This window comes from Lissotriton vulgaris, unplaced genomic scaffold (assembly GCF_964263255.1).
Source record: "Lissotriton vulgaris unplaced genomic scaffold, aLisVul1.2 SCAFFOLD_680, whole genome shotgun sequence".
In the NCBI taxonomy this organism is placed as follows: Eukaryota; Metazoa; Chordata; class Amphibia; order Caudata; family Salamandridae; genus Lissotriton; species Lissotriton vulgaris.
In genome coordinates, this window is record NW_028248178.1 from 585,923 (window position 1) to 611,431 (window position 25,509).

The 25,509-nt window shown below is 50.1% G+C and overlaps 1 long non-coding RNA gene across 1 annotated transcript in view; it reads left to right on the forward strand.

The window, feature by feature from the left end:
- Window positions 1–4,303: 4,303 nt before the first annotated feature.
- Window positions 4,304–25,509, forward strand: part of LOC147664897 (uncharacterized) — a 43,747-nt gene continuing 22,541 nt past the window's right edge. The window contains exons 1-2 of the long non-coding RNA XR_015305084.1: window positions 4,304–4,369; window positions 10,011–10,075. This is a non-coding gene — a long non-coding RNA (uncharacterized LOC147664897). The remainder of the gene's footprint in view (window positions 4,370–10,010; window positions 10,076–25,509) is intronic.

The window sequence follows — 25,509 nt, forward strand, 5'->3', positions numbered from 1 at the left end:
CATAATTCACATGGTATTCTAATGTAGGAAACACGATCATCCAATCAATATGTTGTACCTTTTCGACTCAAATGTGTGAAGAAAGGCCAGTGCTTTTTCTATAGCAGTTCTCGGGCTCTGGCATTCCCTTACTTTTCAACTATGCGCCCAGCCATTTCCGTTCACCTTCAGGAAACAACTGAAAACCTTCCATTATAGCTGTTTTGTCAAAGTGTTTCTGTGATGAGTTCTTTATGGCCAAAACGTTTTGGCAGCAATGAGCTCATGAATAACTACTAACAATAATGTTCAATAACGTTCTTATTGCTAGAATAAATAGCACATTTGTTTCACCCTACGAAAGCTCTGGTCGGAATGCAAAAGCATATGAGACAGGAGGAAACTACACTGCCAAAGGGTGCTCTAAAATGAGAGTCCCCTGCCAGAAAGAGCACTGATATTAGGTTGAAATTATGTATTTAACATGAGAAGTATTTAGTTGTATTAAAAAAAAAATTGTTGGATAGTATGATTCAAGTCCACAGATGGACAATGTTAGCGTTGTAAATATGATGGAGCACACACAGATTTATTTGTGATTGATTACTTGCTAATATCAATATATAAAAAAAATGTTTGAATTCATGATTCATGGTGGTTAAAACCTGTTTAGATAATAAGAAAGTTAAGACTGAGAACATATTGTTCAGCAGGAACAGTGCACACTGTATGCAGGGTGTATCCTGGAACATTATTGTTTTCACTGAGTGTGTAGCCAACACACGACCATAGTTTGTAGCACCCTTGTCACACTAGTTTTGACAAGATTTAAAAAAAAAAAACAGTATAAGTGGAGTGAGCCTCTTTTCATCCCCTATAATCAGCTGGGGCCTCCCATAGGCCCATACACTTTGTTGTATTCTTATTGCCTAAACCGGTGGCTCCCAAAGTGTGCGCCGCGGCACCTGGGTGCGCCGGTAAAAAAATGGTGGAGAGCCATGGCCAACTGCCAATTAGGTCAAGGGAGCCACAGGTCAAAAAAGTTTGGGAACCACTGGTATAGAGTATGGTTTGGCCCAATTACTGCTCACTTATGGTGCAGAAGAGGAGAGGCCTGTACAGGGGTGCAGAGGAGGTGAGGCCTGTCCAGAGGAGGAGAGGCCTGTCCAGAGGAGGGGCAGAGGAGGACAGGCCTGTCCAGGGGTGCAGAGGAGGTGAGGCCTGTCCTGGGGTGCAGAGGAGGAGAGGCCTGTACAGGGGTGCAGAGGAGGTGAGGCCTGTCCAGGGGAGGGGCAGAGGAGATGAGGCCTGTCCAGAGGAGGGGCAGAGGAGGACAGGCCTTTCCAGGGGTGCAGAGGAGGTGAGGCCTGTCCAGGGTAGGGGCAGAGGAGATGAGGCCTGTCCAGAGGAGGGGCAGAGGAGGAGAGGCCTGTCCAGGGGTGCAGAGGACGTGAGGCCTGTCCAGGGGTGCAGAGGAGCTGAGGCCTGTCCAGGATGTGCGCAGGAGGTGAGGCCTGTCCCGGGGTGCAGAGGAGGTGAGGCCCGTCCAGGGGTGCAGAGGAGGTGAGGTCTGTCCAGGGGTGCAGAAGAGGTGAGGCCTCTCCAGGGGTGCAGAGGAGGTGAGGTCTGTCCAGGGGGTGCAGAGGAGGTAAGCCCTGTCTAGGGGGTGCAGAGAAGGCAAGGCCTTTCCTGTCCAGAGGTGTGCAGAGGAGGTGAGGCCTGTCTGGTGTGGTGGGGTGGCTCAGAGGAGGAGAGGCTGTCTAGGGAGTGTACAGGAGGTGAGGCCTGTCTGGTGTGGTGGGGTGGGGGGGCTCAGAGGACGTGAGGCCTGTCCAGGGAGTGGAGAGGAAGTGACGCCTGTACAGGGGGTGAAGAGGTGGTGAGGCATGTCCAGGGGGTGATGAGGAGGTGCGACGTGTCCAGAGGGGTGCAGAGGAGGTGAGGCCTGACTAGGGGGTGCAGAGGTGAGGCCTTTTCAGGGTTGCAGAGGAGGTGAGGTTTGTCCAAAGGGTGCAAAGGAGGTGAGGTATTTCGTTTAGGGGGGAGGGGTTGCAAAGTAGGTGAGGCCTGTCCAAGAGGTGCAGAGAAGGTGAGGCTTGTCCTGAGGGATGCAGAGGAGATGCCTCTCCAGCGGGAGCAGAGGAGGTGAGGCCTGTCCTGGGGCGCAGAGAAGGTGAGGCATATCCATGCGGTGCAGAGGAGGCTAGGCCTGCCCAGGGGGTCCAGAGTTCTTGAGGCCTGTCCAGGGTTGCAGAGGAGGTGAGGCCTGTCCTGGGGAGAAGAGGAGGTGAGCATGTACAGGGGGAGAAGAGGAGGTGAGGCCTGTCCTGAGGGCAGAGGAGGTGACCCTGTCTAGGGGGTGCAGAGGAGGTGAGGCCTGTTTTGGGGTGCAGAGGAGGAGAGGCCTGTCCAGGGGTGCAAAGGATGTGAGGTCTGTCCTGAGGGGTGCAGAGGAGATGCCTCTCCAGCAGGAGAAGAGGAGGTGAGGCCTGTCCTTGGGTGCAGAGGAGGTGAGGCATATCCATGGGGTGCAGAGGAGGTGAGGCATATCCATGGGGTGCAGAGGAGGTTAGGCCTATCCAGGGGGTCCAGAGTTGGTGAGGCCTGTCCTGGGGAGAAGAGGAGGTGAGCATGTCCAGGGGGAGAAGAGGAGGTGAGCCTGTCCAATGGGGTGCAGAGGAGGTGAGTCCTGTCCAAGGGGGTGCAGATGAGGTGAGGCCTGTCCAGGGGGTGCAGGGGAGGCCTGTTGTCAAAGGTTGTGTTTACTCGCAGTGCCGACACTCCCAGGAGCAGAACGATGAGATTTTTCAAATTCCACCACTGGTTTTCCCACAGCCACCAACTAAAGAGTTAACTAGTGGCCGTGCGAACCCAGCTGGGAGAAAGGGGTATGGGACAGAGAAGAGACTGCCTGACCTTCTGGCTCTTCCACTCTACTTCTTCCTTTCTGCCGTACTCCATTTTATGCCGTTCTTACTCCCTCTCTATCCCCCCCCCTCCCCCAGCGCCTTGAGACCCTACGGGTATGTAGCGCGCTTTATAAGTGTCACTGATTGATTGATTGATTGATCTTCAAGCATGAGTGGAAATCGCTGTAACAGAAAAGCCCACCATTACTAATTTGATTTTTGGACTGTGTACCCCCCTGGACTTCTTCTGGCACTTTGATTCATACTAACTGGGTCCCTCTCATGGACTTCTTTACTTTTGTCCTGCCCGCCATTTTGCTGCTGTTCTCGGCCGCTTTTCTCTGGACCCTGACCCGCCATCTTGTCCATTCCCTCGTCCTTTAACCCTTTGTCCCTCGTTTCCCCTTTGACGATCCTCTGATTTGCCTTTTCTCCATTCCCTTTTATCCCTCCCACCCTCCCTTGGTGCTGTGACTACGTCCCCCCTCCTTAATGGAACTCTGCTCTCCTGGTTTTTTGGGTCTTGACCTGAGAAAATCTACTATTTGTATATTTATGTATATAGAGATAACTCTAACCACTAGTATATGCAGTAGACCTTTGTACTCTCTACCATTCCTATGTGACTCTTGGAGTATATCCATTTGTATCTCTTCCTTGAGTGACTTGCAACTTGTACGTTTGCAGTTTTTTCTGTGTTTATCTCTTCCGTGTGTGACTCTACATCTTGTACATTTGCAATTTTTTTCTGTGTGTATCTTTTACGAAACTCATGTAATTCCAAGTCCTTATGTATCGCTACTAGTTCTTATGTAAAGCGCTCTGACACCTTCGGGTAATGTTCGCGCTATATAAAATCGCATTACATAAATAAATATATATATATATATATATATATATATATATATATATATATATATATATTTATTTATTTATTTATGTAATGCGATTTTATATCCTTACCCAGAGTGCCTATGGCATTTGCTCCTCTTCTATTCTTTAACCCCTCCCATGCTCGTGACGGAACCGTTCCGTCACGAGCCTCGGGTGGGCTTTGCTGGTGACGGAACGGTTCCGTCACGGCCCGCTCGCCGCGCCTGCACTGACGTTCTAAAGAGCGGGCGGGGCCGTGATGGAACCGTTCCGTCACAAGCACAGCTCACCCGAGGGCCGTGACGGAGCGGTTCCTTCACTAGTACCGGAGCGCCGCGCAGCCCCGCCTCCCCCATAGCGCTGCGGCGGAATAGCCGCCGCAGCGAAGGGGCTAATATAATTACTTTATTCTTTGGTAACTTGCATTATAAACAACATTTTAGCACCCTTTAACTCTGTGAGTTCATTTATTCTTTTTCACTCATTCGTTCATTCACTCTCTGCCTTACTTTCTTATCTGAATTCTTCTTTCTTCTCCCTCAGGAACCTTCTGGAGCCTCCGCTGTCAACCAAGCAACGAAGAAATCAGGAACTGAAGTATTCAATGGGTAAGTATTAATTCTTCTCTTTATATTTCTTTTTTCCTATTTACTTTAAATTGGTATTTATCTCTAGTTCTAAATTACAGGAACTAACTAACCGACGCACTCAAATCTGCGCCTAAGCCTGGCATAAAACTGCACTATTTCTATCTAACTAGACTACAGAAAGAACATGACTAATCTCTGAAAATCCGTTGGTGAAGTGCCTCGGTTCTAAAATAAACCGGCGCACTTCACAGCTAGTCTAGACCTCACGCCCGTGTCCAGGAGCGCAGGACTAGGCCGGCAACTTGCACCGCTGTCCTCCCTGTTGGTAGTACAGGGGAGAATGCCTGGTTCCGCGCTATAATCACCCGCGACCTTTTGCGAGCAGGTGATCTTTGCAATGCTGGTTCAATGGCAGATACTGCGAGACAAAGAAGAGCTTTGATTCCTTTTTCCTGCACCCTGACACCTGTCCAGGGGGTGCAGAAGAGGTGAGGCCTGTACTGTGCTGAGGAGGTGAGACCGGTTCAGGGGGTGCAGAGGAGTTGAGGCCTGTCCTGGGCTGGGGTGCAGTGGCGGTGCAGCCTATCCAGGAGGGGTGCAGACAAGGTGAGGCCTGTCAAGGGGGTGCAGTGGCGGTGCAGCCTATCCAGGAAGGGTGCAGAGGAGGTGAGTCCTGTCCAAGGGGGTACAGAGGAGGTGAGGCCTGTCCAGGCGAGTACAAAGGAGTTGAGGCCTGTCCTGGGTTGGTGTACAGTGGAGGTGAGGCCTCTCCAGGGGTGCGGAGGTGTGAGGCCTGTCCAAACGGGTGCAGAGGAGGTGAGGCCTGTCCAGGCTATGCAGAGGAGTTGAGGCCTGTCCAAGGGGTGCAGAGGAAGTGAGGTATGTGAAGGGGGCGCAGAGGAGGGGAGGCCTGTCCAAGGGGTGCAGAGGAGGTGAGGCCTGTCCAGGGTGTGCAGAGGAGTTGAGGCCTGTCCATGGGGGTGCAGAGGAGATGAGGTGTGTGAAGGGGGCACAGAGGAGGGGAGGCCTGTCCAGGGGTGAAGATGAAGTGATGCCTGTCCAGGTGGTGCAGAGGAGGTGACGCCTGTCCAGAGGGTGTGCAGAGGAAGTGGGGCCTGTCCTGAGAGGTGCAGAGGAAGTGAGGCCTTCCAGTGGGTGCAGAGGAGGTGAGGCATGTCCAGGGGGTACAGAGTAGGTAAAGCCTCTCTGGGGGGGGTGCAGAAGAGGCGAGGCCTGTCTTGTCCTGGTGGGGGTGATGCAAAGAAGGTGAGGCCTATCCAGGGGTTACATTGGAGGTGAGGCCTGTCCAGGGATGCAGAGTTGGTGAGTCCTGTCCAAGGGATTCAGAGGAGGTGTGGCCTGTCCAGGGGTGCAGAGGAGGCGAGGCCAGTCCAGGGGTGCAGAGGAGGTGAGGCCTGTCCAGGGGTGCAAATGAGGTGAGGCCTGTCCATGGGTTACAGTTGAGGTGAGGTGAGGCCTGTCCAGGGTGTGCAGACGAGTTGAGGCCTGTCCATGGGGGTGCAGAGGAGATGAGGTGTGTGAAGGGGGCGCAGAGGAGGGGAGGCCTGTCGAAGGGATGCAGAGCAGGTGAGGCCTTTCCAGGGGAGTGCAGAGGAGGCGAGGCCTGTCCTGGGGAGTGCAGAGGAGGTGAGGCCTGTCCAGGGGTGAAGATGAAGCGATGCCTGTCCAGGGGGTGCAGTGGAGGTGACGCCTGTCCAGAGGGTGTGCAGAGGAAGTGGGGCCTGTCCTGAGAGTTGCAGAGGAAGTGAGGCCTTCCAGTGGGTGCAGAGGAGGTGAGGCATGTCCAGGGGGTACAGAGTAATTAAAGGATGTCTGTGGGGGTGCAGAAGAGGTGAGGCCTGTCTTGTCCTGGTGGGGGTGATGCAAAGGAGGTGAGGCCTATCCAGGGGTTACATTGGAGGTGAGGCCTGTCCAGGGGTTACAGTGGAGGTGAGTCCTGTCCAAGGGATTCAGAGGAGGTGTGGCCTGTCCAGGGGTGCAGAGGAGGTGTGGCCTGTCCATGGGTTACAGTGGAGGTGAGGCCTGTCCGAAGTGGGTGCAGAGGAGGTGAGGCCTGTCCAGGGGGTGCAGAGGAGGCGAATCCTGTCCAGGGGTGCAGAGGAGCTGAGGTCTGTCCAGGGGAATGCAGAAGAGGTGAAGCCTGTCCTGCGCGGGTAGTAGGAGAGACCTGTCTTGTCCTAGTGGGGTGATTCAAAGGAGGTGAGTCCTGTCCTGTGCTGGTATGAAACCTGCCAAATTGGGGTAGGAGGAGAGGCCTGTCCTGGCTTGTCCTCTGGATAGGAGGAGTGTGGAATACCTCAGCCGCTGCTCTCACCACCCAGAGATACTCCTTCCCAGACATATCATTTTTTTTTAAGAGCTCATAATCCGAGTTTTTGAAAAGTACCCAGAGTTATTATTAAGCCCCAGATGGCTCATGACAAAGGCACACATCTCCATCAAGTATGGAGTTTATTTTTTAAACCACTGTCTTTAGTGAAGTAACGGATTCTACAACCCCCAGAATGCACTTATGTATTATATGAAAGTACAGGCATGAATATTCGGGGAATCACTCTACGGAAATGTTTGTTACCTCCTGGGGCATCGTGGCAGAGAAGAGTAGAACAGTTAATGTGCAAGGACTTTAAGACAGAGGGAGGAGGGAGACAGGGAGAGGGAGACAGAGGAGGGAGGGAGACTGGGAGAGGGAGACAAAGAGAGGGAGACAGAGGAAGAGGGAGACAGAGGGAGAGGGAGACAGAGGGAGAGTGAGACAGAGGGAGAGTGAGACAGAGAGAGTGAGACAGAGGGAGGGAGATGGAAGAAGAGGGAGACGGAGTGAGACAGAGGGAAGGAGACTGGGAAGGGGTCAGGGAGGGAGACAGAGGGTGACAGACAGTGGGAGGTTGAAAGAAGGTGACAGGCAGAGGGAAAAAGAGAGATGGAGGGAGACAGAGGGAGGGAGGGAGACAGACAGAGACAGATGGAGGAAGACAGAGGGAAGGAGGCAGAGACAGAGGGAGGGAGACAGACGAAGACAGAGGGAGGGTGGGAGGCAGAGGGAGGGAGAGAGAGAGAGGGAGACAGAGGGAGGGAGAGAGGGAGACAGTCAGGGTGAGAGAGCGAGAGAAAGAGAGATAGGTGTGTGTGTGTGTGCTGGGTCTGGTGGCTCAGTGGCGAAAGCGTCCGCTGCAGGGACCTGTGTTCAACCTCATGGTCTCAGTTTTTTTTGCTTTAGACACGTCCCCCTCCCCCACTGCCCCCGCCCCCACAGGTGCGGCCCTCGGCCACAAACCACACTATAAATTTGGCCCCCGAGAGAAAGTTTGTGAGTACCCATGATCTAGAAGAACTGAAATCAGGGGAAGAGGATAACGATTCTTTATTGTAATCTTGTTCAAGGTACGATAATCTATACACATTCTCAGATCTCTGTCACGTTTCGGGATGAAAAATAATGGTGAAGAAACGGGGGACTATGATGGTCGTATGAACCTGTTTTCTCTGTATTTCTGAATGTAATCTTTAAGATGACGGTTTTCAGCTTCAGTAAGCGCATACATGCGGCTACAAGGAAGATTAGATCTAGGTTCCAAATTGATTTTGCAGTCATACGACCGATGTGGGGGCAACTTCTTTGCTTCCGATTCACTGAAAACTTCAGCAAACTCTTGATGTTCTACCATAAGACTCACAGTTTGAACCGCACACACCATCATCTTTTGCTCGCATAATAAAGCTGCTGGATTTCCATCTTGCTCTTTCCGCTTTTCTCCGAAGCAATTCTCCAATCAATAACTTGAGTTAAACTTCACGGTCGATCACTCCAGTTAATTGTTGGGTTGTGTTCAGTTAACCAAGGCAAACCCAGGATGATTCCAAACTGTGGAGCATCAATCAAGTTAAATTGAATCTCTGCCTTTTGAACTTTGACAGAAACAAGTTCCACAACTTCCGTGTGACTGGTTATTGGGTTGGAAGATGAATTAGTACCGTCAACAGCCCTAACTGCCTCACTTCTCTTTTTAGGTAATGCCTTCAAACCTATTTTTGAGTCATATTTGAGGTCACAAAAGTTCCCCGTAGCACCGGAGTCCAGCATCATGGCCACTCCTGAAAGAACTCTGTCTCGAAATCTTAGGGTCATCGTCAGAATTAGGTTTGGAGTGGAAGATTGTAGAGTATTGGCCACTTGGCGAGAAACTGGAGTTATATCCTTGTTAGCAACCACCAGCCCAACTCCTTCTACTGGTGGTGCAGAGAGTTTTCCTACTTGAAGGTTTTTGGCTTCTTGGGACATTCCTTTACAAAATGTCCACTAATACCACAATAAAGCCATAGATTATTCTGTTGACGCTTTTCTTTCTCTTCTTTGGAAAGGGGGCCTCTAATAGTTCCAATTTGCATAGGTTCGACTCCATGTTCTCTATCACAAGATTTAACAACCTCTGCTCTGACCCAGTCAAAGCGTGGTACACTGGGCCGAAATTCACATAATCTTTCACCCCTTCTTTCTGTTTGTCGATAGTTTATCTCTAAAACGAGATCAATCAAAGCTGAAACTTCTGTAGGGCGATTTGGGATCAGTGACAAGGCATCCTTTAAGTCATCTTTCAAACCCCGATAGAACAAAGCTGCCCTTTTGGCCTCCGGCCATTCAATTTCTACAACAAGTTTGTTAAATTGGGCCAGGTGAGTGACAAGCTCTCGATTCCCTTGCCTCAACTCCAGTAATTCATTATCCGTAGCCTGTGCCACCTTCCGACGATCAAAAAGTCGCAAAAACTCTTTCTTGAATTCCTCGAAGTTATATAAAATTGGTGAGTCTTGGGTGACCAGGGGCATTGACCACAGGCTGCGTCCCCATTGAGATACGACAAGATGAATGCTATACGAGATTGTGTACTGGGAAGACAGTGGGCCGACACATGAAGTACGAGCACTGAGTTAAGAAAATGTGGGCCTTCATTTCAAATTTATTACCTTATTTTCCTCTCTGACTGCTATTAACTCTTGTTGAATCTCCTTAAGAATATTTCCTAAATTTTTTAAATTGAACTCTTCAGCTATTCTGCTCGGGCGAGTATTGACGAGGGCACTTCACTCTGTCAAGGGTCGTGGTTACTCACAGTGCCGACATTCCCAGGAGCAGAACGATGAGATTTTCCAAATTCCACCACTGGTTTTCCCACAGCCACCAACTGAAGAGTTAACTAGTGGCTGTGTGAACCCAGCCGGGGGAAAGGGGAATGTGACAGAGAAGAGACTGCCTGACCTTCTGGCTCTTCCACTCTTCTTCTTCCTTTCTGCCGTACTCCATTTTATGCCTTTCTTACTCCCTCTCTATCTTCAAGCATGAGTGGAAATCGCTGTAACAGAAAAGCACACCATTACTTATTTCCTTCAGTTCCATCTCCACTTTCTTGCTCTCGCTCTCTCTATAATATATATACATATTTCCTTACCCATAGTGCCTATGGCATTTGCTCCTCTTCTATTCTTTAATATGAGAATTTTATTCTTTGGTAACCTGCATTATAAACAACATTTTAGCACCCTTTAACTCTGTGAGTTAATTTATTCTTTTTCACTCATTCGTTCATTCACTCTCTGCCTTACTTTCTTATCTTCTGAATTTTTCTTACTTCTCACTTAGGAACCTTCTGGAGCCTCCGCTGTCAACCAAGCGACGAAGAAATCAGGAACTGAAGTATTCAATGGGTAAGTATTAATTCTTCTCTTTATATTTCTTTTTTCTTATTTACTTTAAATTTGTATTCCTCTCTAGTTCTAAATCACCTAACTAACTAACTAACCGACGCACTGAAGCGCTCTAACCTGCGCCTAAGCCTGGCACAAAACTGCACTATTTTTATCTAACTAGACTACAGAAAGAACATGACTAATCTCTGAAAATCAGTTGGTGAAGTGCCTCGGTTCTAAAATCAACCGGCGCACTTCACAGCTAGTCTAGACCTCGCGTCTGTGGCCAGGAGCTCACGACTAGACCAGCAACTTGCACCACGGTCCTCCCTGTGGTAGTACAGGAGAGAATGCCCGTTTCCACGCTATAATCACCCGCGACCTTTAGCGAGTGGGTTATCCTTGCAATGCTGGTTCAATGGCAGATATTGTGGAACAAAGAAGAGCTTTGATTCCTTTTTCCTGCACCCTGACACCTGTCCAGGGGATGCAGAAGAGGTGAGGCCTGTACTGTGCTGAGGAGGTGAGACCTGTTCAGGGGGTGTAGAGGAGTTGAGGCCTGTCCTGGGCTGGGGGTGCAGTGGCGGTACAGCCTATCCAGGAGAGGTGCAGAGGAGGTGAGGCCTGTCAATGGGGTGCAGAGGAGGTGAGGCCTGCCCAAGGGGGTGCAGAGGAGGTGAGTCCTGTCCAAGGAGGTGCAGAGGAGGTGAGGCCTGTCCAGGGGAGTACAAAGGAGTTGAGGCCTGTCCTGGGCTGGGGGTGCAGTGGAGGTGAGGCCTGTCCAAGCGGGTGCAGAGGAGGTGAGGCCTGTCCAGGGTGTGCAGAGGAGTTGAGGCCTGTCCAAGGGGTGCAGAGGAAGTGAGGCCTGTCCATGGGGGAGCAGAGGAGGTGAGGTGTGTGTATGGGGGTGCAGTTGTGGTGAGGCCTGTTCAAGGGGTGCTGAGGAGGTGAGGTCTGTCCAGGGTGTGCAGAGGAGTTGAGGCCTGTCCCGGGGGGGTGCAGAGGAGGTGAGGTGTGTACAGGGGGCGCAGTTGAAGGGATGCAGAGCATGTGAAGCCTGTCCAGGGGAGTGCAGAGGAAGTGATGCCTGTCAAGGGGGTGCAGAGGAGGTGAAGCCTGTCCAGGGGTGCAAATGAGGTGAGGCCTGTCCAAGGGGGTGCAGAGGAGGTGAGGCCTGTCCAGGGGGTGCAGAGGAGTTGAGGCCTGTCCAAGGGGTGCAGAGGAAGTGAGGCCTGTCCATGGGGGTGCAGAGGAGGTGAGCCCTGTCTAGGGGGTGCAGAGGAGGAGAGGCCTGTCCAGGGGAGTGCAGAGGAGGTGAGGCTTGTCCAGGGGGTGAAGAGGAAGTGATGCCTGTCAAGGGGGTGCAGAGGAGGTGAAGCCTGTCCAGGGGTGCAAATGAGGTGAGGCCTGTCCAGGGGTTACAGTGGAGGTGAGGCCTGTCCAAGGGGGTGCAGAGGAGGTGAGGCCTGTCCAGGGGGTGCAGAGGAGTTGAGGCCTGTGCAAGGGGTGCAGAGGAAGCGAGGCCTGTCCATGGGGGTGCAGAGGAGGTGAGCCCTGTCTAGTGGGTGCAGAGGAGGATAGGCCTGTCCAGGGGAGTGCAGAGGAGGTGAGGCTTGTCCAGGGGGTGCAGAGGAAGTGATGCCTGTCAAGGGGGTGCAGAGGAGGTGAAGCCTGTCCAGGGGTGCAAATGAGGTGAGGCCTGTCCAGCGGTTACAGTGGAGGTGAGGCCTGTCCAAGGGGGTGCAGAGGAGGTGAAGCCTGTCCAGGGGTGCAAATGAGGTGAGGCCTGTCCATGGGTTACAATGGAGGTGAGGCCTGTCCAAGGGGGTGCAGAGGAGGTGAGGCCTGTCCAGGGGGTGCAGAGGAGGTGAATCCTGTCCAGGGGTGCAGAGGAGCTGAGGCCTGTCCAAGGGAATGCAGAGGAGGTGAAGCCTGTCCAGGGGTGCAAATGAGGTGAGGCCTGTCCGGCGGTTACAGTGGAGGTGAGGCCTGTCCAAGGGGGTGCAGAGGAGGTGAAGCCTGTCCAGGGGTGCAAATGAGGTGAAGCCTGTCCATGGGTTACAGTGGAGGTGAGGCCTGTCCAAGGGGGTGCAGAGGAGGTGAGGCCTGTCCAGGGGGTGCAGAGGAGGTGAATCCTGTCCAGGGGTGCAGAGGAGCTGAGGCCTGTCCAAGGGAATGCAGAGGAGGTGAAGCCTGTCCTGCGCGGGTAGGAGGAGAGGCCTGTCTTGTCCTAGTGGGGTGATTCAAATGAGGTGAGGCCTGTCCTGTGCTGTTATGAAACCTGCCATGTTGGGTTAGGAGGAGAGGCCTGTCCTGGCTTGTCCTCTGGGTAGGAGGAGTGTGTAATGCCTCAGCAGCTGCTCTCACCGCCCAGAGATACTCCTTTTCAGACATATCATTTTATTTTAAGAGCTCATAATCCGAGTTTTTGAAAAGTACCCAGAGTTATTATTGAGCTCCAGATGGCTCATGACAAAGGCACACATCTCCATCAAGCATGGAGTTTATTTTTTAAACCACTGTCTTTAGTGAAGTAACGGATACTACAACCCCCAGAATGCACTTATGTATTATATGAAAGTACAGGCATGAATATTCGGGGATCACTCTACAGAAATATTTGGTACCTCTCTGGGCATCGTGGCAGAGAAGAGTAGAACAGTTATTGTGCAAGGACTTACATTCTCAACCTCTTTCTGCAGATTGTGAGTCCAGTGAGATCAGAGAGAACGTGGATCTCTCTCAAGGAGATTTCACACAGTTTTATCTGTTTCAGGGAGAAATACAATGAAAAACTGAGGGTGCAAGTCTAGCGCCCCAGGCTCTGGTGTCCTCGGATCACTGTGCTGGCCCGTGCCTGGTCCTGCAAGAGAGGAAGGACCGGGTGTTTAGTCTGACCTCACAAAGGGAGCGAGAGCTGGCTCAGTATCCTGGTCCACCAGGCCCCCGGCTCAGCATCCTGGTCCTCAACATACTTTGGCTAATGTCCTGGTCCTCACAAGGCCCTGGCTCACATCCTAGTCCTCCAGGTCCCAGCTCACGTCCTGGTCCTCACAAGACCCTGGCTCATGGCCTCGTCCTCACAAAGCTCTGGCTCACGTCCTGGTCCACCAGGCACTGGCTCATATCCTGGTCCACACAAGACCCTGGCTCACGTCCTGGCCCTCACTAGACTCCGGCTCACATCCTGGTCTATAACAAGCCCTGCCCACATGCTAGTGCTCACTAGACTCCGGCTCACCTCCTGGTCCCATCCAGGCCAAGTCAGAGTGGGAGATCAACTGGTTTTTGGCCACAATGCCACCTCAAAAAGGAAGCAGGCATCTGCAAATCAGCTTTAGACTCCTTCCAATAAGAGCATTCCAGCCTGAAGAGCCAATCCAGATCTTTTCTGAACCGGAACAGAAGCAACCCAAGACTGGTTTCAACCTATCTGGGCCTCGACCGTAGGGTGCAACTTTATTCCAGAGGTGTAGCGAGCACGGAACCCACATCTGGGCCCTGACTGAGGGTGCAGCTTGATTCCAGCGGTGCAGCGAGCACGGGACCACGTCTGAGCCCTGACTGTAGGGTCTGGCTTGATTCCAGTGGTGCAGAGAGCAAGGGACCCGCAGCTGGGCCCTGACTCTAGGGTTCAGCTTGATTTCAGTGCTGCATCGAGCACGGTACCCACATCTATGCACACTTGTCGTATTTAGGAATAAGAGAAATGATGGGTGGAATGTTTGAGTTCATCGCAGGCTCTGGTAATTACTCTGGGACACATCCTTGCCCAACCTTCTTGTACTTGCTGTCCGTCACACCTCAACGTGCAGCCATTCATAGTGTTTCACCCAACATTACTTCCAGATGTCTGCTCCAGTAGTCACAGCAGTTCTAACTCTAAGGATCGGCCTGTCTCTCTTCTCCTGATGTTCACCAAAGTAACTGAGGCCAGGGTGAACAAGCAGCTCACCTGAAGTACTGGGTTTTTAAGAACCCAGCGGTGCCAGGGACACACCCTATGACCTCGAGTCCTTCCTGTTTTAGACTACAGAAACACAGAGTCTTCTAGGTGAAGTCAAAGATCGAATTTATTGGCTGCAGCCAATAACAGTTATCCTAGAAGTACAACACGGTGTATATTCTCAGGAGACTGCTCAATCTTACAAAGCCAGCCTTCTCTTTTTATACAGAATATTATGCTTTAGGCAAACATTCCTTATTTTACAGTTGACCATTCACATATTTTCACTACAAAGAAAAAGCAGAGTCATGATGACAAGCCCATATTTCAGTTTGACCAGCCCACAATCAATTACCTGGCAAGGCCCACTATTTTCATCAGATATCAACGGACCCGCAATAAAAACGGGCACCTCCTCCTCGTAAAGCAAGTCATAAAGAAAGAAAACAGGGACAGGTGTGTGTGAGATTAGGCATGGTTTGTGTACGATGAAAGGTTTATGATATGTTGTGCCTTGATACTAATCTCATTCGGCCACTGGGAAAGGAACTGGTCGAACAGGTTTGGCTTCAGGCAGTGGAGTCAGCTTGCCCAGGTCACAGAGAAGACAGCAAAGGTGTACGTGTCCTTCAGACTCGGTTTTGGCCTTAGTCATTGGCCTATGTGAGGGCAATCACAAAATGGCTGCCGTTCACAAAATGGAACCCGAGGGTTCAGGACGGAAATTTCAGGGTGATTTTGTCACCCGAATATTGGGAAATTGCTTGTGCATAGTATACTCGTCATTTTCGGTCTGTTGATACCAAAATCGTCATGATACGACGATGTTTATAACACAGGTCCAGAATTTTCAGAACCACAGACCCTCCATTTGCCCTTACATAGGCAATAACCTATACTCATGCTAATCTGAGTCCAGGTCTGTATTCATAAAGTCATTGAGATGTTGCTGTAGCATCATCCTATTTCTTAGCTCGTCTCTTGATACATGTTTCCTTACACACGATGTAGCACAGAGGCCACATATTGCAGGACCACACTGTATGCACAGACAGAACAGGAAAAGAATTGCTAAGATCATCCCAATGACTATCAGAATTTTCCAACCCCAGGCGGATATCAGTTCCCAGAACCATCCCATCAACGACCAATCTCCTTAATCCACATGAATAGATTCGGAAATCTTATGCAGTTTGGAAATGGCCTGGTACACTGTTGGAGCGTAAACTGGAATGAAAACACAGCAACTTGATTGGATCACTTTACATACCCCACCTCAGTCTGCAAGTATGACGTCTAATGCGACCCTGTTCTGAAGAGTCATAAGGCGATCCGACTGGAGCTCAGCAGTCAAATTACTAAGGGCACCGGCGGTTTCAACTACAGTGGATTCAACCACCCTTGTCAATTGCCTTATGTTCCTGCTGTTAACCATAGGCCCCCAAAATGGCAGAAAACCCTTTACGAAATCTCCAAATTCTTGTCCTGCAGTGTCTTCTTTACTGATGACACCTCTAACTATCCTTGTCTTATGGTAATCTCCCGCGGCCGTGTAGGTGGGAGGCAGCAGGAACGAAACAAAACATGCGCCCGAGAAGTCAGGGGGCAACCATGTATAGGCATTATCATGGTAGATGAAATAGGTACCTTTAGCTGCGAGGAACGAAGGGGAAGTCTGAGATGCAAAAACATATGTTTCAGTACAAATACTTTTCCCTAACTGAGCTCTAGGATTCTTGCCATTACCTTGCAGACATAGGTGACCCTGATGGGGTACAATCCAAATCGGGGAGGATCTCTTTGCTCGCTGGTTCTCACTCAGAGTAACTCCATATCCTGTTACGTTCCATCCAATATATGCTAGTGTCTCATCTCTCGGGATAGTTTAATAGGAAATAGCTCCTCTAATCATATCTACTATACCCTTGACTAGAGCACTATTCTTTGGATTGTCTTTTATAGAACGTAGGGGGTTGGCTTCATGTGCGTAGATGAACATCGTTCTGTATGCCCACACAGAACCATTATGGCTGAAAGGCAGGACCAGATAAGGGAAACCTTTCTCATTAGTATGAGGCATAGGACCACACACCCAACAGTTAGTTGTGCTCACTACTAATTGTTGTTGGTGCAAGAGCTGAACGAAGGAGTTATTGGCAAATTCTAATCTTCTAGCGGACTCGTGTTCAGGAAAAGGGTGAAAAGAATGGGAGGAAACAGTAGAAGGAGGAATGGGCTGTGCTGTGGGTGCAAATGTCACTTGAAAAGAGAATAAAACATATCCTATTAAAAACATCATTACACTAAACAACATGAAAATGCATATTATCAAAAATCGTTTTCTGGTCATCATTGTACATATTTTGGCTTTAAAGTTCATTGTTTTGGGAGGTCTCTCCATCTCGAAAAACTCCATCCTCTCTAAATGCTGCTCGCGATGGTAGGGTGTTCTATGCTAAGGAATGCTTCTGTCAGTCCAGGGCAACTCCCTCAGACCAACCAGAACTGTCGACCTAACGTCTTCAGCTTCACCCCAAAGACTTGGGCAACCGCGACCCTACAGCTGAACCCGGATGGCGGTTCGAAAAACAAAAATAATAAAGTTTCTCAGATGAGAGAGCTGCACTTTCAAAAATAGCAAAGAAAAGAATTTTTTATTTGTCCATAGTTCTAGGTCTCAGATTATAACGGCTCTTTCCAGGTACTGTCTGGTCCTGGAACAAGAATTCAGGCTCTGTAGTGTTCAATCGAATTGATGGTGGCACAGCTCCTTGCAAAAGATTGTCACTTTCACGTTCAGAATTTGTTCCTTTTACACGTGCATCGCTAAAAGGCAGAAAACGAGGCACAGTCTCAGTCTCTGAGTCAGCGACACCCTCCTGGACCCACCGGTCGTACGGCAGAGGTAAAGGGACCCTCTTGCAATGAATGCCGTGGATCCAGTTTTTCTTTCCTTCCACTCGAACAGCTGATCTCGTTGAGAGAAGGACTAGATGGGGGCCGGTCCACCAGGGCTGGTCATTCTTTGTTCGCTGAAAATTCTTAACCAGCACCCAGGATCCAGGATCGATCGGATGTCCTGGAGCTTCAGAGACCTGAGGCAGAGTGTCGTGGACCTGTTGGTGTAAAACACGCAATTTAGCCGTCAATTCATACAAGTAATCAAGCAAAACAGGGTGTTCGATTTCACTGAACTTTGTCGGCCTTGGCACTCCCCATATGTTGGCCGGGCGGCCGAACACGATTTCATAGGGACTAAGTCCCACTCGTGAATGCACAGTCATTCTTGTTGATAGGAGTGCTAAAGGCAGAGCGTCAGGCCATTTAAGACCAGAGCTCGCTTGAATCTTGGCCAATTTAAGTTTTAGTGTGCCATTATAGCACTCTACTAGTCCAGCTGATTGGGGGTGATTTGCAGCGTGGAATTTTTGTTGGATACCTAGCCCTTCACATACTTTCTTCATCACTCGACCCACAAATTCACTCCCATTATCACTCCAGACCATTCTCGGCATTCCAAATCTAGGGAAAATTCTTTGACAAGGGCTTTAGCTGTGGATAAGGCAGTGTTGTCTTTTAAGGGATATGCTTCTACCCATCTTGAAAAGGCACAAACAACAACGAGTACGTATTTTAAATTGTTGCACCTTTCCATGTGGATGAAATCTAGCTGCAAAACCTCGAACGGATACGTAGGAGGAGCAAAATGACCAGCTGGAGTTGGGATCCCCCTACCAGGATTGTATTTCAGACACACCATGCAATTCTTGACCACATTCTCTGCACACTTAGGAATTCCAGTGTTTTGCCATACTGGAGCCAACAACTTGCAAATCCCTTTCACGCTGATGTGGGCCATTCCATGCGCCATTGTAACCACCGCAAGCACATACGCATCGGGTAACAACCATCGCTGATGCTCTGACAATTCAACCCAACAACCATTTGCATCCAATTTACCCGTACTCTCTCTCCACACGCTCAACTCTTTCTCTGTAGCTTCAGCTTGAATAGATCTCACACTCTCTATCGTATCTTCACACATTCCAACGTCACCAACACATCTTTTGCTGTTTCTTTTGCGACTTCGTCAGCAAATGCATTGCCACGACCAACATCATCAGTAACCTTTTTGTGTGCACTGCATTTCACAATCGCAACTTGTAACGGCAAAGTAAGTGACTCAAGAAGCTCATTCACCAACTGACCATGTTGTATCTTAGCTCCATGCGAAGTCAGAAACCCACGTTCATGCCACAAACGTCCAAAACTATGAGCCACACCAAAAGCATATTGACTGTCAGTGTATATGGTCACTTTCATTCCTTTTGACAACACACACGCTCTTGTGAGTGCAATCAACTCTGCTGCTTGAGCAGAATTATGTGGAATACGTGCAGTTTCAACAATCGTATGCAAAGTCTTAACAGCATATGCCGCAGTCGTGTCACCATTCGGAAGCTTGAAGCATGAACCATCCACCCATAAAGTACCATCACATTCAGTAAGAGGAGTGTCCCTAAGATCTACTCTCCCTTTCGTTTCTTCCTCTGTCCTGATAAAACAATCATGCTGTTCAACATCATCTGTCTCTACTGAAATCGGCAACAACGTGGCTGGATTCAACGTATTGCACCTCTTTATGTGCACATGACTTGCTAACAGTGTCAACTCGTAACCTGACAATCGAGCACTAGTTAAGTGCTGTGTCTTGGTCCTGTTTAACAAAGTGTCCACTGCATGTGGAACCATCACAATCAACATGTTATTCATCACTAAACCAGCAGACTGTCGAATAGAAACAGCTGCTGCCGCTGTGGCTCTTAAGCAACTTGACAACGCCTTAGCTACCGGATCCAAAGTCGACGAAAAATACGCGCATGGACGCTGCTTGTCTCCGAAAGACTGTGTCAGCACTGACAATGCACATCCTTCTTTCTCATGGACATACAGTGTAAAGGGCTTACTGTAGTCGGGGGTACCCAACACAGGAGCTGAACACAATGCATTACGCAATTTGGAAAAACTTTTCTGACACTCTTCAGACCACGGAATGGGATTCGGTGTATCTTTACACGTTAATGCTACCAAAGGTTTGGCCAGCAAAGAAAAATTTGGTATCCATTGTCTGCAATAGGATGTAATGCCCAAGAAAGCACGTACTTCTCTCTGTGTGTTTGGCACACTCAACTTTGCAATTGCCTGAATTCTTTCTGGGGTCAGTTTCCTTCCCTCCTTCGATAAGAGATGACCTAAGTAGGCCACTTCTTGTCGACAATATTGCAGTTTTGAAAGAGACACTTTGTGATGTAAATCAGACAAATGACGCAACAACGACAACGTGGCTTCCTTACAAATCTCCACAGTATCTGCAGCGACAAGCAAATCGTCAACGTACTGAATAAGGGTAGCGCCATCAGGTAAAACAATCGTATCAAGCTGTGTTTTTAAAGCCTGACTATATATTGATGGACTTTCACAGTAGCCTTGAGGAGCGCGTTTGAAGCGGAAGCTTCGGCATCCTAAACTGGAGCCAAAAATATCCCTGCTTTCCTTGGCAATCGGGATGCTGAAGAAAGCATTCTTCAAGTCAATCACCGAGAACCAAGTGGCTGAAGCTGGAATCATAGTCAATAGGGCAGTGATATCAGGGACAACCGGAAACTGTGGCACAACTGTTTTATTTACCTCTCTAAGATCAATCACAAACCTGTAAACAGGTGGCTGGGAAGGGTCAGTACGCTTCAAAACAGGCAGAACAGGACTATTACAAACGTTGCCTCTTGTCTCTTCAATTACATCTTTTTCAATCAGATCATAAATGATCGCTAACAACGCCTTTTCACCTTTGCTAGAGATCTTGTATTGGGGAATGCGCGGCATTCTAACATTGGCTTTCAATGTCACAACATATGGCGGTATTTCCAAAAGACCCACATCATTAGGACCAGTAGCCCAAAGAATATCCGGAAGAGAAGACAATTCGGCCAGAAGTTTATCCTTTGACAAATACATCGGAGAGATCACTTTCTTACCCAGTGTAAGTTGTACTCCCAAAGGAGAACAATACAACGTCGCATACAATCTTTTCAACAGGTCCAATCCTAGCAAGTTTTCACCACAACCTGTCGTCAGAATAAGGGGTGCTTCCAATTCACAAGGTCCAACAGAAAGGGACATAGGACTAGAGATCGGGTTTCGAACCGGGGCGCCAGAAAAACCTACTGAAACATTCATTTCGCCAGACAAAGGTGCACCAGGGAGTTTTGAGTGCATAATAGAACTCTTTGTAGCACCAGTATCCAACAGAAAAGGCTCTGACACGCCTGATGTAATCACCTCAACATAAGGTCCACTCTGATCTACTGGAACTGAAACAGCTCCCTCTCTTCGCCTATGGCTGTCCTAGCAATCATTACCATCCATGTTCTCGTCTTCTGTATAGTAGTCGTCAGTATAGTACTGAGTTGTCCTACCAGACGCATTATTTTGCTGATCAAAGCGATTCATTGAGTTTTGTGGAGGAAAGGGATGCACGTTCTGGGGGAAATTTCCACGTCCTCTACCTCTAGGAGCTTGTTGAACACCTCAAACTCTTGCACCAGAAACACCATTCATACGCTGTAACAAAGCAGGACAGTTATTTTTAAAATGACCCTCTTCTTTGCAATATGCACACTGGTTAGGGCCCACAGGGAAACGTTGTTGAGAAGACTCGAACCTTTGCGAGCTTCTCTGAAACTGCTGAGGTTGCTGATTGTCATGCTGATTATTGCGAGGCGGGTACGCCGGCTGTAAAAGAACCTTCGTTTTTAACTCTTTAGTTTTCTTGTCTGCTCTATCCTTCTCGTCCGTATCTCTATTTTCGTAATACTGCACAGTAGCCAATATTTGTGCTGAAGAGGAAACTGCCCAAGAACTCTCTGAATCTTTCAATTTCTTACACAACTCGGGAAGCAAATTGTGCACAAACTTGTCAACAAACAGCCGTTGACCACCTTCTGTACTCATATCTTGACCACTGTGGTCGATAAACGTTTCTTCAAAAATGGTGAAGAAAGCAGACACGGTTTCCTCTTTCTTCTGCTTACACGCAGACAATTTATCCCAATTTACACGCATCACAGGCATTAAAGTCTTCATATAAGTAACGATCTTACCAGGGAGTTCTGCTACTAAGGGCTCAGGTTTGGCACCACCAACTTGTCATTCGCAGCGCTAATATTAGTCCATGTGTCATCTAACTCCTGTGCATGATCCGTATGACTAATCTGTCCCCATAAAGGCTGTGGGACAACATTACCAAACAACATATCAGCTAGGTTCATAATAAATGAGTCTGCAGTCTGAGATAATTCCTTATAGTACCCTGCAGGGTTTTTGCGGGGGTCAGGCAATGTCTGTTTAAGAGCTAAGACTTCAGCCCGCTTCCAAGGAACATGTACCCAAACTCGCTGAAAGTGAGCCGGTACAGCTGGTGGAATATTACCCGGACCAGCAGCCACTTCGTCTTTCCACACAGGAGGAACTTCTCTCATGGGATATTACCACACCTTTCTCCTAGCAGAAGCGGCAGGCTCAAACAACGGCTGAGAAGGAGACTCACTCCTAAATGACAACAACGTCGCAACTGCTTTCTCAACATCGGAACCCACAATAGTTCCATTCGCAAATTCAGACAGTATATTGATCAACTCAGAAGGAGCCTGTCCCACATCATCATCTTCCCATTCCACACTAAGAAAAGCACACACCTTATCGAAAACATATCTCTGCTTCGGCGCTTCCCATTGATGGAAGACATCCATAACAGATTCCACATCATATCTTAAAGGACGAGTGACCCATTTACGCGCCAGGCGGTCCAATATCTCTTTCTCTCGCGAATCAGGCAGTTGGCTACGCAACTGTTTACGTTCTGCATCAGGGGTCGTGCTAGGCGACCCAAAGAAAGGAGAAAAAAGACTAGTAACAGTGTTTGTCATCCTCTGTCGAACAGAAGGAGAGGTCGACAAGACGGGAGATAAAGCAGACTGAGAAAAGGTCAATGTAGGAGCAGTAGTAGGGGAGGTGGCAAGAACAGGTGGAAAAGTTGCACGAGTTAAAGGTGGAGCAGGTAGCAAAGTCAGTGGCCCTTGAGAAGGCTGTACCAGAGGAGTAGGAGCCGGCTGAAGAGGAGCTGGCGGCTGTGCATTAACTGGGGGTGGTGCAGCTGGGGGTTGCACAACTAAGGGTTGCGGAAGTGCTGTAGCACTCTGCGCATAAGGAGGTGACGAACTCAATAAGTGCAACATTAAAGGATCTTTTTCAAGTTCTTTTGCTGCATCTTGCTGGAGAGTTGGCAAAACTAGATAACATTTATCAATCGCCATTTTACGTTGCCTGTGCAACTGCTCACTTGCCTGTTCTTCTTCCTTATCTTTAAACTGCGTAGCAGCTTGCATTATCGAGATACCCCTTTCTCTCTTATTTCTCTTTGCTAATTTAATTTCTTTCTGTTTGGCTTCCTTTCGCCATAGGCGGAAAGAGTCAAACATTGCCGGCCAGGCTTTCTTCTTAAAAAGTTTAACCTTCAGATTATCTAAAATCTCTGTGTCAAAACGACCATATTGGGGCCATTTTAAAACACCATCCTTTCTGGTGTATCGGATCCATACTTCATTATATGTGATGGGGCCTACGCCATGTTTCACATATAGTTCATAGGTTGGAGTTCCAATTGGAGGAACCGGACACGAGTCCTCCAATCGGGAATCCCTATTACAACCAAGACAAAACAAATTTCCAAGTCTGCTAAGACCGGGCATCTTCGCTCGCTAGTCTAGCTTCAAACTTCGAAGGATTATCGAATACGATAGTCTCGTGAATACACGAGTCCCTCGGCTTTGGCACTTGCAAGTTCCAAACAAAGCGATCCCAAGGGGATACCCAAACTAAGAACCAAACTAAGGACTGGGAGACGCTCCACTTATACTTAACTGAGGTATCGATGACGTCACCAGAAGACTCGTCTATCGTTTCGCTCTACCAATCATCAAGGGTCCAAAACAGGGCGATAGTCAGGGCAGCAGTCATTCGTAGCCGTCGGGAAGCGGGGAACCTCGCAGCAAAGACTTTCGGACCACGTCGACATACAGGGGTCGATGAAGTGGCGGCCTTCCTCCAGAATTTCCACACGAAGCTCCTCACGAACCTCTGGCTTGGACCAGTACCGCTGAAATCGCCCCACGTTGGGCGCCAACTGAAGTACTGGGTTTTTAAGAACCCAGCGGTGCCAGGGACACACCCTATGACCACAAGTCCTTCCTGTTGTAGGCTACAGAAACACAGAGTCTTCTAGGTCCATCAATCAATCAATCATCGTATTTATATAGCGCACTACTTACCCAGAGGGTCTCAAGGCGCTGGGGGGGGGGGGGTCCGCTACTGCTCGAACAACCAGGTCTTGAGTTGCTTCCTGAAGGCGAGATGGTCCTGGGTCCGGCGGAGGTGGGTGGGGAGGGAGTTCCATGTGTTGGCGGCGAAGTAGGAGAAGGACCGTCCCCCTGTGGTGGCTCTGCGGATGCGGGGGACGGCGGCGAGGGCGTGGCTGGTCGAATGAAGCTGGCGTTTGGGAGCGTAGAAGTTGAGGCGGCTGTTGAGGTATCCTGGGCCTTGGCTGTGTAGGGCTTTGTGTGCGTGGGTGAGGAGACGGAAGGTGATTCTCTTGTTGACCGGGAGCCAATGCAGATCTCTCAAGTGTCCGGAGATGTGGCTGCGACGGGGGATGTCCAGGATGAGTCGTGCTGAGGCGTTCTGGATCCGCTGGAGTCTCTTCTGGAGTTTGGCGGTGGTTCCGGCGTAGAGGGTGTTGCCATAGTCCAGACGGCTGGTGACGAGGGCCTGGGTGACCGTCTTCCTGGTCTCGGTGGGGATCCACCGGAAGATCTTACGTAGCATGCGTAGGATATTGAAGCACGACGAAGAGACGGCGTTGACTTGTCTGGTCATGGAGAGGGAGGAGTCCAGGATGAAGCCCAGGTTGCGTGCGTGGTCTGTTGGTTTGGGTGTGCTGCCTAGGGCGGGGGGCCACCAGGAGTCGTCCCAGGCGGAGGGTGAGGATCCTAGGATGAGGACTTCCGTCTTGTCCGAGTTCAGTTTCAGGCGGCTGTTCTTCATCCATTCGGCTACCTCTTTCATCCCTTTGTGAAGGTTGGCTCTGGCGGTGGCGGGGTCGTTGGTAAGGGAGAGGATCAGCTGGGTGTCGTCGGCATAGGAGATGATGTTGAGGTTGTGCTGGCGTGCGATGTCAGCGAGGGGGATCGTGTAGATGTTGAAGAGGGTTGGACTGAGCGAGGAGCCTTGAGGGACGCCGCAGATGACTTCGGTGGCTTCAGATCTGAACGGGGGGAGGCTGACTCTCTGTGTTCTTCTGGCGAGGAAGGAGATGATCCACTCCAGTGCCTTCTCCTGGACTCCGCCGTTGCTGAGGCGTTGTACTAGGGTACGATGGCAAACAGTGTTGAAGGCCGCGGAGAGGTCGAGAAGGATGAGGGCCGCTGTTTCTCCGTTGTCGAGCAAGCACTCGGATGTCATCGGTGACTGCGATCAGGGCGGTCTCGGTGCTGTGGTTGGCCCGGAAGCCAGACTGCGAGGGGTCGAGGGATCCGTTCGTCTCGAGGAAGGCGGCCAGCTGCTTGTTGACGGTCTTCTTGATGACTTTTGCAGGAAACGGGAGCAGCGAGATGGGGCGGTAGTTCTTGAGGTCGGTGGGGTCAGCCGATGGCTTCTTGAGTAGAGCGCTGAGTTCGGCGTGCTTCCAGCTCTCCGGGAAGGTAGCGGTGTCGAAGGAGGTGTTGATGATGTCCCGCAGGTGGGGTGAGATGATAGCGTCGGCCTTGTTGTAGACGTGGTGAGGGCAGGGGTCGGTCGGAGATCCGGAGTGGATGGAGTTCATCGTGCGGACGGTGTCTTCGGTGGTGATCGGAGTCCAGGCGCGGAGGGTGGTGGTGGGGGGCGGTGGTTCGGTCGTGGTGCTCGTCGGTTGAGTGCTGAAGCTGTTGTGTATGTCCGCGATCTTGTTGTGGAAGTAGGAGGCGAGGGAGTTGCAGAGGTCTTGCGAAGGGGTGATGTCGTTGTTTCCGGCGTTGGGGTTGGAGAGCTCTTTGACGATGTTGAAGAGTTCTTTGCTGTTGTGTGCGTTGTTGTCCAGTCGTTCCTTGAATGCAGTTTTCTTGGTGGCGCGGATGAGTTGGTGGTGTTTCCGGGTGGCGAGCTTGAGGGCAGTCATGTTGTCCGGTGTTGGGTCTCTGCGCCAGGTTCTCTCGAGGGCTCGGCAGTTCTTCTTGGAGCTCTTGAGTTCGTCGGTGAACCATGGGGCTTTCTTGCTGCCGGGTCTGCTGGGCGGGGTCCTCAGGGGGGCGAGCTCGTCTGCGCAGTCGTTGATCCACTTCGTGAGGTTGGTGGCCGCCTGGCTAGGGTTCGTTGTGCTGGTGGGAGGGTTCGTGCTCAGGGAGGACGCAAACTG